The sequence below is a fragment of the Brienomyrus brachyistius genome, chromosome 4 (genome assembly GCF_023856365.1).
Source record: "Brienomyrus brachyistius isolate T26 chromosome 4, BBRACH_0.4, whole genome shotgun sequence".
Taxonomy (NCBI): Eukaryota; Metazoa; Chordata; class Actinopteri; order Osteoglossiformes; family Mormyridae; genus Brienomyrus; species Brienomyrus brachyistius.
In genome coordinates this window covers 39,206,155-39,221,379 of record NC_064536.1, presented here as the reverse complement: position 1 = coordinate 39,221,379, position 15,225 = coordinate 39,206,155, and the positions used below count along the sequence as shown (strand labels likewise).

At 40.0% G+C, this 15,225-nt stretch overlaps 1 long non-coding RNA gene across 1 annotated transcript; it reads right to left on the bottom strand.

Annotated features, from left to right (window-relative positions):
• Positions 1 to 834: 834 nt before the first annotated feature.
• Positions 835 to 14,977, bottom strand: LOC125739751 (uncharacterized). Its single transcript, XR_007397279.1, has 3 exons — positions 14,517 to 14,977; positions 13,093 to 13,788; positions 835 to 1,151 (listed from the first exon to the last, which is right to left on the bottom strand). It is a non-coding gene; the product is annotated as an uncharacterized LOC125739751 (long non-coding RNA).
• Positions 14,978 to 15,225: the final 248 nt, after the last annotated feature.

Genomic DNA, 15,225 nt, shown 5'->3' with positions numbered 1-15,225 from the left:
AGTTCCCATAAGGAGAAATTGAGTTCTCTAAAAATATGTGACTGCAATAAAAAAAACTAAAAATGCCAAGAGTCTTGTATTTTGATTGATTACTTATGGTTAAGGTTAGGGCTGGGTAGGGGTTAAGGGTGTCATTGTCGGGATTAGGGTTGTGCCCATAGAAATGAATGGAGACTCCCCACAAAGATATGAGTACAGGTCTGTGTGTGTGTGTGTGTGTGTCTGTGTGTGCATGCCCTGCGACAGGTTGGTGTCCCATCCTAGGTTGTTCCTTGCATGGATGTATGGATTGATGGATGGATGTATGGATGGATGTATGGATGGATAGAAATTTACACCCCTGAAGGGAGGTAAGAAGTGTGTCGTGATACAGCGTGTTGCCACACCCACCACACAATGACCCTCCTCAGGGATGAGAACCTGAGAGCAGCCGTACGGCAGGTGATACCTCAGCTCCACACTAGTTCGGATGGAATGGAACAGTGTGAAGTTTTCTCCGGTGGCTGGAGAGTCAATCCTGCCACCAAACCCCAAATTTCCCCCTGAAAGTTGCAGGACCCCTGATGTAGCCCATTTAAACTGATACTGTTACTTCTCTCTGATTGTATTTATCACATAAATGATAAATGTGCATATTTGGACCCTAATGTACAAAAATGCAGCTTATCATTGGCTGATTCATTCCTTGTATTTATTTTAATTCCATCCTTATTTACAAATAAAAACTTTACAGTCATTTTCAGCTCAAACAATGGACATTTGCATTCATACTTATATAGAAATATATGTACGAAAAGGGTCTGATCAGATATTTTGTACAGACATCTTACCTTCAGTGACTGACAGGTAAACCCGATCTCCAACATCTGAAGCTCCACTAATATTTACAAAGCATGAGTACCAACCAGAGTCCCCAGCTGTCAGATTGTTCATGGTCACAGTGAAGACTCGCTGGTCAGGATCATCTCTGATTGACACGTTACCCTCCTGTCGAGAGTCAGTGTGTACTATGGGAGTACATGAATTCCAATAACTCCCTTTACACCAGGATTTCACATGTGCCTTATATCTGTCATCATAGAAACATGGGATGGTGACAGATCCTCCTCTCTGTACAGTCACCCATCCAACTGTGGACACACTGTCAGCACCTGCAGGGAGAACAACCAACTGAATTCACATTTTCCACATCGCAGTATCTCTAAGTAACTGTATAATGTTTGTATAATGCTTGGATTAGGGTCACATTCGTTTATTAGAACCACGGGGATGTTTAAAAGACAAAGACTGTCATTTTGTCACAAGAACAAGGGAGAGACACAGGAAAACAAAACAGGTGTCGGATCTTGGGAAGGGCTACAGCGGGATGTGGGATCGGGAATCTGAGTCTGGGAGTGTGTTCTAGGGTCTGAGAGGAAAACCAGGACCTTAAATCCCTAGTAAAAGGCCTAGATGAGGTGAATGAATGGGCTTGTCACTGTGGGACGACCACACCCCTGTGACACTAAGGCTTCATTTGTAAACTTAATTCTGTGGTATTTGACTTAAGAATGAGATACAGAAAGTATTTAAATGTATTTTAGTTCAGCCATCCATCTTCCACATGCTTATCCAGTACAGGGTCAGTACAGTACAGCGAGTGTGGAGCTGATCTGAGGCAGCACAGAGCACAAGGCAGGGGAACACCCAGGACAGGATGCCAGTCTGTCACAGGGCAAACACTCACACACAGTCACTACACTGAAAAAAAGGGAAATCAGGGGTCTTTGGATTTACTATAATAAATTTAATTCATTCTGCCCAATAAGTTCATGTCCACTCTGTGAACATAAATTAATCAAGTTTATTTTACATGTTTAGAAAGAATAATGCTGGTGCTAGATTTCATCACGTTGACTGAAAATGTCTTAATGGAAAAACTGAACGCGATGTAATTAAGTTTGTTCACCACCGGAAGTTGAATGTTTGTAAAAAGGCGCCAGAAAGCCCTACTACTTGGTTAACGACAGGTGGCGATGATGCAGCTGGCGGACATAGACCTGATTGCGCCATTCAAAAACACAGAAGAAGAAGAAATATTGCGCCTTTTTTGAGCTAGAAGCCGCCAAAACCTCAGGACGTTCAATTACGAAAAGGTCCTTCGAGATTGTTTTACGAAACAAGTAAGCAAACCAAACTAATCTCTTGTTTGCTAGGTGGGTGATATGTTCAGCACATTTATTTTACATTTTCAACATTTCATTCATGTGCTGTACCGAGCTAGCTAGTGAGAACCCGGTCTGAAAACCGTTAAAAAAGTTTTCTGTATTTTTGTAAGAGTTTGTAAAGTAGCCGCCAGCTGTCAATAAACAGATATTTCGAAAGTTTTAATTAAGTTTTCTTTGTAAATAAGATGTTGGGAGACGAAGTGCTGGTTTTTCACACGAGCTAGTTGGGAGTGACGAGACGAGGAAATTGATTTGATTGATTTGATTTGATTCAAACCCTTTATTGCTGTTGCAATATACCATGTCACTAGTCACAAGTACCAGCGAAAAACAGGCCATCGCCCGACCTTACATATACAACATCACAGTAGGGGGTAGACCGGCCGGGAGACAGGGGAGGAGAGAAGAGAAGAAAAGAAACAGAGTAACATGAGGAGAGAGGAGGAGAATAAAAAAGCAGCCCCCAGACTGTACTCCAGTGGGGAGGACATTGTGGGAACCGAAAAAAACACCTCAGCAACATAAGCACATGGTCACACCTTACAACATAAAAATGACACGACTTGCAACGGGTGAGGGAAAAGGGGTGGTGGAGGTAGTCCAGCAGAGACAGACAGCCATCCGGTCCTGCAGCCATGTAGGCGCTGGTCAACAGACCCGCCTGTTCACGCTGGGGGTATGAAGCGGCGAAGGCGTTGGATGGGGGGGAGGGAGCGGTAAGTCCTTGGGATCGGGGGAGAGGAATGCAAGAGAGTCTCACTGCCTTGTCCTTCAGGGGGAGTTGTTAGTTCAGCAGCGGCCTTGGCCGAGGCCAGTGCTGATTGGGGGGAGCCAAAACCTGATAGAATAGGGTTGTTTGGGTTTTTGTACGAGAAGCTGTAATACTTAGACTGGCGCCCCTCCTGCTATTGCTTCTCGTGAATGGTAGAGTGTAATATGCCAGTTGAGATGGATAGCTTACCCTTTAGATGATCTAGCTAAGTTTTCCAAGCATTCATATTAAGGCTGCACGATATTGGTATAAATCACATCGCGATGTTTATTCTTTCTGCAATATATATCGCGATATTAAAATTCATGATTTCATGAAATCTAATTAGTTGAATAGCTGTATTTGAATAATTAATCATTCTACAAAGATTAAGATGATTTTGCTCCAAATTAATGCCAATTATACTACGGGACCGTTGAATGCTTGAATCTGATTGGCTGACGAACGTTCCGAGGTGTGCAATTATTTTCAGATAAACGCACGGCGAACGTAGTTCCAGGTAGCTCTCTTGACCGCATTACAGTTCCATATCACTTCGCATAGTTAACTGTAATAACGGAAATTAGCATACAGTACCTATACAGCACACAGGACTAACAAAAACAACAACATGACAGACGATTTTCCGAAAGTAAATTTTAATATTTACGGTGAATATGAAACTTTCAACAACTGGGCTGCAGCAGTATTAGTTAGCCTAGTGTACCAACTTAAAGGCTACACATGACATTTCTCACTAGCGAGGTAATAACAGCGCTGCATCTTAAAGCAGACTTACAGTTTAGAGACGGTGCTTCAGAACACTGTTGAGGGACACACAGAGGTAGCCTAATTCATACAAGCTCTCTCTCTCTCTCTCTGTTTCTCTTTCTCTGTCTCTCTCGCTCTCTTTCTAATAACGTCATTATTAACTGCATTGGTCTGCTATCAACGGCTCAAGCCTCCATTGCCAGCTTTAAAATGACGTTTTGGAACTAGCAAAACAGTCGTTGGATGAGATGCGGAAGAAATAATCCTACTCACAATAGCGATTTAAGTAGAAAAACCGGACGAATCCCTTGAAATATATCATCTGATCGATGTCTTGAGGTGTGGCAACCGTAGTATAAGCGGAATAATTGACTCCGGACCGTTGAATTATTAGAAAATAATGCACACCCGAGGTGTAACGGCCACTCCGCTTCGCGTCGTGGCCGCATTACCACCTCGGGTGTGCATTATTTTCTAATAATTCAATGGCCCGTCGTCAATTATTCCTTACTTATAATAACTTAATCATTGCCCTTTTTAAAATTATACTTGTATCTAAAATTAGGGATTAAAACAGAGTGGCTGCAGGGGCGGAGAATAAACTCCAGATTGCAGTCAAATCGGACATTTACTTCTTGTAGTGCGCGAGATCTGCCTGCGGTGGCCGATCTCGCAGCGTTGGCGTTTTTCGTGGTATTTTATTGTATTATTCACTTTTTATACTACGGGACCGTTGAATGCTTGAATCTGATTGGCTGACGAACGTTCTGAGGTGTGCAATTATTTTCAGATAACCGCACGGCGAACGTAGTTCCAGGTAGCTCTCTTGACCGCATTACAGTTCCATATCACTTCGCATAGTTAACTGTAATAACGGAAATTAGCATACAGTACCTATACAGCACACAGGACTAACAAAAACAACAACATGACAGACGATTTTCCGAAAGTAAATTTTAATAATTACGGTGAATATGAAACTTTCAACAACTGGGCTGCAGCAGTATTAGTTAGCCTAGTGTACCAACTTAAAGGCTACACATGACATTTCTCACTAGCGAGGTAATAACAGCGCTGCATCTTAAAGCAGACTTACAGTTTAGAGACGGTGCTTCAGAACACTGTTGAGGGACACACAGAGGTAGCCTAATTCATACAAGCTCTCTCTCTCTGTTTCTCTTTCTCTGTCTCTCTCGCTCTCTTTCTAATAACTTCATTATTAACTGCATTAGTCTGCTATCAACGGCTCAAGCCTCCATTGCCAGCTTTAAAATGACGTTTTGGAACTAGCAAAAGAGTCGTTGGATAAGACGCGGAAGAAATAATCCTACTCACAATAGCGATTTAAGTAGAAAAACCGGACGAATCCCTTGAAATATATCATCTGATCGATGTCTTGAGGTGTGGCAACCGTAGTATAAGCGGAATAATTGACTCCGGACCGTTGAATTATTAGAAAATAATGCACACCCGAGGTGTAACGGCCACTCCGCTTCGCGTCGTGGCCGCATTACCACCTCGGGTGTGCATTATTTTCTAATAATTCAACGGCCCGTCGTCAATTATTCCTTACTTATTTACCAAGTAAATTAACTGAAAACCAGCTTTCACTGCTTCGCATTCTTTTCTGGAAAAATATCAGATAACCCAGCGGAACTTCCTGGGATACAAACGTGACACATGTCATCTTATATTAGTCTAAATTATATTAGACCAGGGGTCGCCCGCGAACGACGTGGAACCCGGAAGTGGGTCACCAGCAAGGCATTTCTAAAAATAGTACAAATCACCATAGAGCTTAGGTTTTCTGCCCACTCGCGCAAGTTTAAATACCCCTTCCCCCTTCTCGTGCTAGTCGAAATACCTCTAACACTCTCCCCCCCAGCCCCCGCTCGCGGTCGCCCTTGGTATGGCTCAGTACCCGTGAAGTAGCTGTCAGTTTCGAAAAGGTTGGTGACCCCTGTATTGACAAACCTTTGTGGATTGTTTAAGAATAAGCACTTCGTGGCATTTGCTAGTTTAGCAAAAATATCAAAAGCGCTGGCGCGCTGCTTAATTTAATTTGCGTTACTTGACATCGCGCCTCCTGCGATATGACTATTGAACGTGTGTACATCGCGATGACGATGCTAAAACGATATATCGTGTAGCCCTAATTCATATCCAGTCCAAGAGCTTTAAAATTCAGCCTCAAAATATAGTGTTTATTCATAGAGACTGTGGTAAATCCACAATTACTGATTCACGATGACGTAATTATTATTTATTACATTTTCATCATAAAAAAAGATCGCTATCACTAAGAGACCTATATAATGACCTGCAAATAATGATAAAGCCATTTTTGTAAAAATTTATCAGAGATCTTAAAATTGACGGTAATGTCTAATGAGCAGTCAGATTAACAAATGAGCAGAAAAATCTATATCTGAACAGAATAACAATAATTCTGTATGGCTGGAGTAAAGTGACAATGTTTGTAATGCACTAAAACAGCTGAGTTGAAGTCGGTTTAGTGAGAATAGTGGGTAAATAGTAGCATAAATAACTGTACTTAGCCAGAAAAAAAACAGCTGGAGGAAGCATAAATGGTGTTTGCTGTGTGTTTGTATGCTTCAGGTTGATTACATGCAATAGAATTTGGGGAATGCTTGCTTTGACTATTCTGAATGAAATGTATGAATGCCAGAAGGGCGGCGCCACATTGAATTTCTTCATACATCTACATAATAAATATGCCATTTGCATTTATTAAACGCATTGTCACTCAGAATGTGTTACAACTGCACTGACTTTATTTGTATGTGGTCTCAGAATTAATTTATGTCAAATTTTTTATTTTGATTTTTTTTTTCCCTAGGCCCCATTATATTTTTCATCATATTCAAAGGCTCAGTAATGGTAAGTATCAATTCTTTTTGGTTTAATTTGTACTAATCTAGTATGCTTAATGAATATCTTCATCTCACATCAGAACTTTATCTCTTACAGACTTTGGCACCTCCTGTGTGGAGATGTAAGGGGTGCACACAAACTGTGTTAAGTAGATTAGAGCTTTTGAGTCACTACAAGTTGAAACATCCACATTTTGGACATAGTTCTCGTTTTCCATGTACATATCAGAACTGTCCATGCACATTTAAGTCTTGGAATGCCCTTATTGTCCATCAAAGTAAAATCCACTCTACAGGGGTCACTCACAAAGAGAAGGGAATATTAAGTTGCCACCTTTGTGCTTGTAGCAATTTAACATCGGAGAGAGATTATTTTTCTCATATTAATGCACATCTTAAAAGAAATGAGACCGTCACCTGCATGTTTTTAGGCTGTGACTTTAAAACAAATATCTATTGTACATTTAAATCGCACAAAAACAGAAAACACTGCCACCACACTTTAGCTGATTTTAAACCTAAAGTAGTTGCAACTGTAGAATGTCCTCCTGCATTGGAAGATTATAGTAAAGAGTGTGTAGGTCCAGAGCCAGATATTGCTGCTAATTCAATCCACCACTGTCCCACCAAAGATTTGCAGAAGATCATAGAGCAGACATTTGCTGCTGCTTTACTAAAGTTAGAGCATTTGGTTCATGTTCCAAGCAAAGCTGTTGATGAATTCTTGGGGGAACTTCATCATTTGATTTGTTTTGCAACTGCTCCTTTATCTTCTGACATAGTGAGTCGCATCTTTGATGAGAGAGACCTCCCTGTTAACGAAAGTATTATTAATGAGATTGTAAAGGCAATTTCTACTGACGGCCCTGTACAAAGCTCTATTCAGAAAGGAGGTCCTTTAAGTACGGCCTACCTGCGTAAGCAGTATTACAAGCAGAACTTCAGCATTGTAGAGCCTGTCGAATATTGTCTTAATGCAAAAAACAAACGTAGTTTTCAGTATGTCCCAATTTTGAAAACCTTGGAGCAGCTTTTAAGCAAAAGGGATATTGTTGATAATGTTAAGAATTATCAAAAGCAGCAGGAAACACATTCTGGAGTTTTTCAGTCCTCAAGAGATGGTTCCATATTTAAAGAAAATGGTTTTCTTGCCTGTGAAAAACCACGGATCATTGTAAATTTATATGTAGATGACTTTGAAACCTGCAATCCCCTTGGTACCTCGAGAAAAAAACATAAGCTTTGTGCTGTTTATTGGGTGTTGGCTAACTTGCCTCCGGGGTCTCACTCTTCACTATCATCTATCTATTTGGCAGTATTGTGCAAAAGTGATGATGTTAAAACTTATGGTTATGAAAAAGTATTTGAGCCTCTTCTTCATGATCTAAAAATTCTGGAGGAGCAAGGTATTTTTGTCCCACTGTTGGGTGAGTCAGTCCAAGGGACAGTATTCAGTGTTGTGGCTGACAACCTGGGAGCACATAGTGTTGCAGGGTTTTTGCAGAGTTTTTCTGTAGAGTATTACTGCAGATTTTGCACGGGAAACAGATCTGATATTCAGTTATATTCTGTTGCATCCGGTACTTTCAGTCTAAGAACAAAGGAACTTTATCAAACCCATCTTACTCAAGCCCAAGAGTCAGGTACAAGTTTTTGTGGAGTGAAAAAGGAATGTGTGTTCACAAAAAATCTCTCTCATTTTCATGCCATTTTTGGCTATCCACCTGATCTTGCCCATGATGTTTTTGAGGGTATTATTCCAGTAGAGCTCGCTCACTGCTTAACAGTGTTGATATCTAAAAAGCTTTTCACACTAGCTGATCTGAATAATGCCTTACTGAAGTTTACATACAAATGGGCTGATAAGACAAATAAACCTCATGTCATCTCGCAAAGTTTCTCTAGTACAAAAACAGTGGGAGGGAATGCTCATGAAAACTGGAGCTTGCTCCGATTCTTGCCCTTTTTGGTTGGATCACATGTACCTGATGGTGAGCCTGCTTGGCTTGTTCTTATGGATCTGAAGGACATCATAGAGCTTATTGTGGCCCCTGTACATGATGATGACTCTTTGGCATTTTTAGAGTGTAAAATCACAGAGCATAGGATGCGATACCAAGAGCTGTTCCCAGACATCAAGCTGCTCCCAAAACACCATTTTTTGGAGCACTATCCACAAATGATAAGGCTGTTTGGTCCACTTGTCAGTCAGTGGACAATGCGATTTGAGGGCAAACACAGCTTTTTCAAGAAAGTTGTCAAACACACAAGTTGCTTTAAGAATGTGCCCCTCTCATTAGCCACAAAGCATCAGATGATGATTGCTTACCATCTGAGTGCACCATGTCTGAACAAGTCTAATCTAGAGGTCTCTGCTGTATCCACTTCACCTGTAGACTTGCTAAATGAGGAGATTGCACAGATCATCAGGCAAAAGTTCTCTGACAAACCAGAGGTTCACCTTACACAGTGTGTGACATACAAGGGCATTACCTATAGGAAGGGAATGATACTGGCTCATGGAGCAATGTGTGGATTGACTGAATTTAGTGAAATTTGTCAAATCTGCATTGTACATGACAATGTATTCTACATTGTGAAAAAGTTATGTGGTTGGTATCGAGAGCATTATAGAGCCTTTCACCTCAGCCCAGCACCCACAAGAACATTCAACCTTGTGACACTGAGTGAACTTAAGGACATTTATCCACTAAATGACTACAAGATTGGATCATCTCGCATGGTGACTTTGAAAAGGCATATTATTATAAAAGGTGGGATAGTAGTGAACAATTTGATGTTGTATTTTGCTTTTGATTTTGCTCATTTAAAAAAAATTATTATAGGAGGAAGCAGCATGATGAACCTCACCTGCTACACAGTGTTTACTCAGAATTCATTCATCTTTTGATTTTCACTCACATTGGTTATTTGGAATAGCTTTTGTAATTGTAGTGCAAACATTGTATGAACAACTTGATTAACTTTTGGTTTCATAATAGATAATACAATTGTTTTTAGAAATGCTTATCTATAAATAATTGAAATGTGCCAAATCACTGGGTGTCTTCCTATTTGCTCCTTTTCATGTCTGTGTGCAGAGTAAACTGCTCTGAAGATGGGGACCCCTGTGATACTCAAGATCATCTTGTCTGATGGCAGCTCTCAGAGGTTGACTCTTCCATGTGGACTTCCTGCGTCTATTGATGACACAGTGTGGACTTGAGGGCCGTTTCAGACTTCAGTTCATGGATAACTTGTTTGGAAATGAGTTCCTTAATCTTACATCTGTTTCAGAAGTAGAAGACAGAGGTACTCTTAAAGTCATTGATATGTCAAGGCCCACTTCCACACAGCAGGAAGATACACCTGCTGTTTTCAATCCAGGCCAAACACCCAAAGTTCTCAGTCCTCCTTCTGTGCATGACTCTTCATCACTATCAAGTGGAACTGTGGATACAGATGTACTGTCATCCAGTGAATCTACAAGCTCTCGATCCTCTTGGCCCGATGTTTTTTATGTACCAAAATTCTCCTTTGATGCTGAAATTAAACTTCAGCAGGCAAATGTGGCTTACATTAAAAACGGCACAACACTTATTCCAGACCCCAAGTTGAAATCAACCATCCTTGATTCTTTGGTGCAGGAAATTGTACAGTATAAAGTCTATGTGAGAGATAAGGAAATGGAACAGGTAGCTCAGAGTCTTATCCAGAAACACCCCTGTTTAACTGAGAAGGGGTCTTGCACTGGATACGGGGGATGGAAAACTAGTTTGAAATATAAACTCTCAAACTACCGCACACACCTGAGAAAGCTGGGCTGCCCAGAGGTCACAGTTAACTCTTTAAAAAACAAACCTGCAGGAAATCGCAGTGCAGCCTTTGGTGTGAAAAAGGCCAAGAGAGCAGAGGTGAATTTTTGTCCTGCATACCCATGGACAGAAACTGTGGAAAGTCTGGAGGCCATGCAAAAAGCTCTTCTCTTGGATGTTAAGAAGAAGAATAACCGAGAGGTTGTGAAAGTCAAGATGGAAAGGACATTCGCTCACAGAAGACACGAAGTTGTTCGAGATGCACCAATGGTGGGAGATTTCATGGAAAGGTGGCCTGCTCTGTTTGAAGTCAATGAGGTCAGATTAATGTCATACCTATCAATTTATGATTTTTAGAATGTTTTTAACAAGTTAAAAATTTAAATAGTTTTACAACTGTCAATAAACTTCAAACTTCACTTTTATTTACTACATTTTCTATTCATTTTAAATTATGTATACTTTTTTTGTTTTCAGGTCAATGCAGAATTCAGGCGAATTACTACTGTCCCACTTCAGTCAAAATTTCTGTCCCAGCTTGACATGTATTCCGAGAAGCTGATGAGGCTCTTCCAAAAGAGAGGTGGCAAGCTAGGTGTTCAGCTCAAAACGGTTGTTGAACAATTGGCTAAGGTAAGTTGTTGAGAATACTGGGAAAAGAAATCTATATTTTGACTTTCTATTGGATATTATTAGCATCTTTTTGTTTCAGGTTTAGTCTAGTTTTGTTTACAGAACTCAATCGTTACATTAAAACTGCTTGTGAATACCTTTAGAAGTGCATGTAAATGAACCACTTCAGTCAGATTAGACATTTCAAGTACAAAACTGACAACTACAAAAACACAAATTAAAAATTAAGCTTGGTCATATGACGTGCTTCTCAAAATATAATTCTTCAAACCCAAAAGGTTGTGCTTCTGCTTTAACATGATTTCAGCTAATAAATCAGTGACAACACAAACACTTAAAAGCGGAAACACTGTATATGTGTGACTGTTGTCAACTGTCTTTGTTATATGATTCTACTTAAAAGCAAATTCTTTCCTTTCAGTGTGATGATGTAGATGCTGGACGAGAGTGCATCATTAAAGGGGTCTGTATCTATATGGGTGAAGATCCTGAAAGCCTTGTGCGAGAATATGTGGTATGTACAAGGGGATTTTTTTTTCTCATATTACATTTTCTTATTAAAATGTTCCTTGGTTTTTGCTTGTAATGAAATGTTCAAAATTCTAGCTTTTCTGGTGGGAATTTCTCAATACAAGAAATGTTAAATAAATCACCAAGGATTTGATATTAGGTCTTAATCACATATTTTGTCTCTTCTAAAGTGCATAGATGGAGGAGCCATGGACGAGACCATTGAGGACACTACTATTGGTATTTATGTTATAAAAGAACATGTTTCAAATGAGGAAACAGATGATATTGGCATTATCCTTGAGGGGATCAAGGTTTTGAAGGATCTTGATAATGTAGCATTAGCTGTCGCTATGCTGTTTGGGCTGATATATGCCCTGAACCTAAGCTACCCTGCTGAGCTCCGCTACACCTTTGAGGTAATCCAGAACATTTTCATGGAACTGGATGGAAACACACTTTCCAACAAAGCACTTGCTTTGAAAAACGGGCTTCTAGAATGAACAAGTCAGCAACACTGCCAGCGACAAAAAAATCTACAATATAAATACATAACCCTGTCATCTACTATTTCTGTATTTAACATCCTGTATCACTGAGTTTCATTATTTTATAATTTTTGTCAGGAACTTTACATAGTGAATGGTGAGTTCACTTATCCTTATCTGACCTTTTTTTTCTTTATGAATGTAACAAATGCACTACAGATGAGAGACTATATTTTTTGTTGCAGGTTCTACTGGTTAATTTAAACCTTTTCTCTGGCAACATTTTATGCAAGATTTGCATATGTAGTTTTTTCTTTAGTGACATTTATATGCAGGGTAGAATTTTTATGTCTTTTTTATTGTATTTTTGTTCATGCTGATGACAACCTGCTTTAAAGAGACTGTTTTCAGTACAGTTTTGCAAAAGTACTTTGTAATGTTATGCAGTTGGTCTTCAAAATGTACCATTCAACATTTTGCACTTTTTGTATTTGTAATTTATAGTAATTAGGGCTGGGTATTATGGCTAGTTTCCTGAAGCATCTCAGTTCTAAATCACAAAGTTTTAATTTCCAATTAGCTTTCCATGTAAGTCCATGGAAGCAGGCAGGTTACCGCAAAGCAAAGTTACAGGACGATCAAAGTGAAATTACATTATATATAAAAAAAGAATTACTACCTCCGTTTTCATTTTTTCTATAGGTCGTCATGTCGAAAAGGACCCAAAATGATCAGTGTTAGCAGACTGCTTGATTACTATAACTGAATTATCTAAACAGTATTTGTACAGGAATGGCTCTGTGCCAAGCATTTGATCCATATTACCGTGATCACAATAAGTGGCTTCCACTGTATGCAAGAATGTGTCATTTGTTAAACATCAAAAAGTATTCAAAATATCCAGGACCACATTATTGTAACTAGCAGCAGATCTCCATCATGATCTCCAAACTGCAGCTGACAGTGTGTGGAGGAGCAGGAGAGAGATCTCTACTCAGTTCCACTGTAATGAGTGACACTCACCTGTGAGCCCAGCAATGAGAAGAAACAGGACCATCAGAGGATCCATATGTGCGTGTGTCACTGAGCCCAGATCTGTGGAGACTGACACTCACTTCCTCATCCTCTGTACCTTCACTGTCTCTGTCGTTTCTATTCTCACACACAGCAGGCAGAGTGAAGGGGGAGTGGACACTTTACACAGGAAGTGATAAAATCATAAGGCTGAATGTCTAGCGCTTCATCAAGTCATAACATTACTGTTACTCAAGAACATAAACTATCAATGCATAGACTCCTTCAGTAATAAAATTAAAATTTCAGCCGGAGTAAAGAAGACTTCATGAACGACAGTATCCAGTTCATATCCATTAATATTATCCATCCATGCATCCATCTTCTATACCCACTTGTCCTGTGCAGGGTCATGAGGGTCCACAGCCTATCTGGGAAGCTATGGCCATAAGGCAGGGAATAACCCAGGATGGGGCACCAACCCATTGCAGGGCAAACACACCATTCACACACATGCACACCTACAGACAATATGGTAACTCCAACTAGCCTCAGCATGTTTTTGGACTGTGGGGTGAAACAGGAGAACCCAGAGAAAACCCCACACCGACATGGGGCGAACATGTAAGTGCAGGGGCAATATTTAAAAAATTTAAGTCAGTTTGCTTGGTTTCCTGTGTCATTCATGTAACTCACAGCTATTTTCTGCAGAAACAAAAATAAAGTGTGAAATGAAGAGCTGAGAGGGAGAGACACTGCAGAAAACAGTGAGGGCCAGTACATACTGTCAGAGGTTATAATCTTTACGATGTGTGTTTGTCCACTGATGCATTTTCTGTGTATTTCTTATCAGTTAAAAGGAAAACATTGTTGATGTTGTCTTTGTTCTGTTGTTTACAGCAACAGATATTTTAAGAATATTTGAAATCTTATTTTAGCAACATAAAACAACTGATAGTTGGTCTTTACAAAATATCATTTTAGCTCACAGGGTAGCTTCATTAGTTGTAGTCAGTATGGTTTGAAACTACCACAGCACTTTTTATGCCGCAAATTTTAGGTTCATAATGGAATAATATAGACTTGTCTTAAGATCTCTTGCATGCATAATTAAAAAAAGTAAAAAAATAATAAAAAGAAAGATCTCTGGCATGAGTGCGAGAGTCAGAGAGCGTGTGTCACGTCACATACGTTAGAATTGGCAGCCCTACATATTTCTCTTATGCACGAGTATAAAGTAGCTGACATATTTTCAGTTACTTGAGGTGAGACTGTGCTGCATACAGAGGGTCTATCCTCAGGCCTTTGTTTCAGTCCTTATTATTTATTATACACATTATTTTTAAAGTGCCACTGCATTAGGTCCTTTTAATTTCTGTGGATCAATACGAAAACAAGAGGCCCAGTAGGATCGCCTCTGTGGGTGTACTCACTGTGACTTAGTATGACTGCCTCTCAGATCAGCGCACACATTGCACTTAAAGTTTCAGGCCTGAACACGCTTTCGTTATCACCGTGCTACTTTCTGTGTTGTGCTTTTCTGTTTCCTGCGTTGTCTTTTGTGTTGAAGAACAGCACTACTGCACAGAATATCGGAGCTCATGATTGTCCTTATTTTGCGATTTATCTGGGGTTGTCTTGCGTGCATTGACACACAGCCCTCATAGATTTATCCAGTAAGCAACTAAGCGAATACAATTGAATCGTGCTGCACATATAAGAAGGTAGCCCCGTATTTTAACAGATATCTCGGACTTCTTGTATTTTGCATCTAGTTGTTCCTGGATACTGTAGTCCGTCAAAATTTCCAGCAAACTCTGCACCTCTGCCGTACACCAAAGTATTTCATTTGCCGCAATATTTGTTACGTTTGTCGCTACTTGTCAGTACGAGCTGCAGCACGCTCTGCCTCTGACGTCACGCGCACCCTGCAAACGACCCGGAAGACGAGGATCCGGGAGGCTGCAGCGAATATGGTGTTGTTAAGGTTATTATTTACCGTATTGGCGTGTATATTTCAAATTTTATTATATGGTTTACATTTGTAATGGCTCGGACTAAATGTTGCAATGTCAAGTATGCTAGTAACTGATTTTCTTGACATCTCAGTTAAACTTTGGAGTTATGGTAGCTGTTACCTAG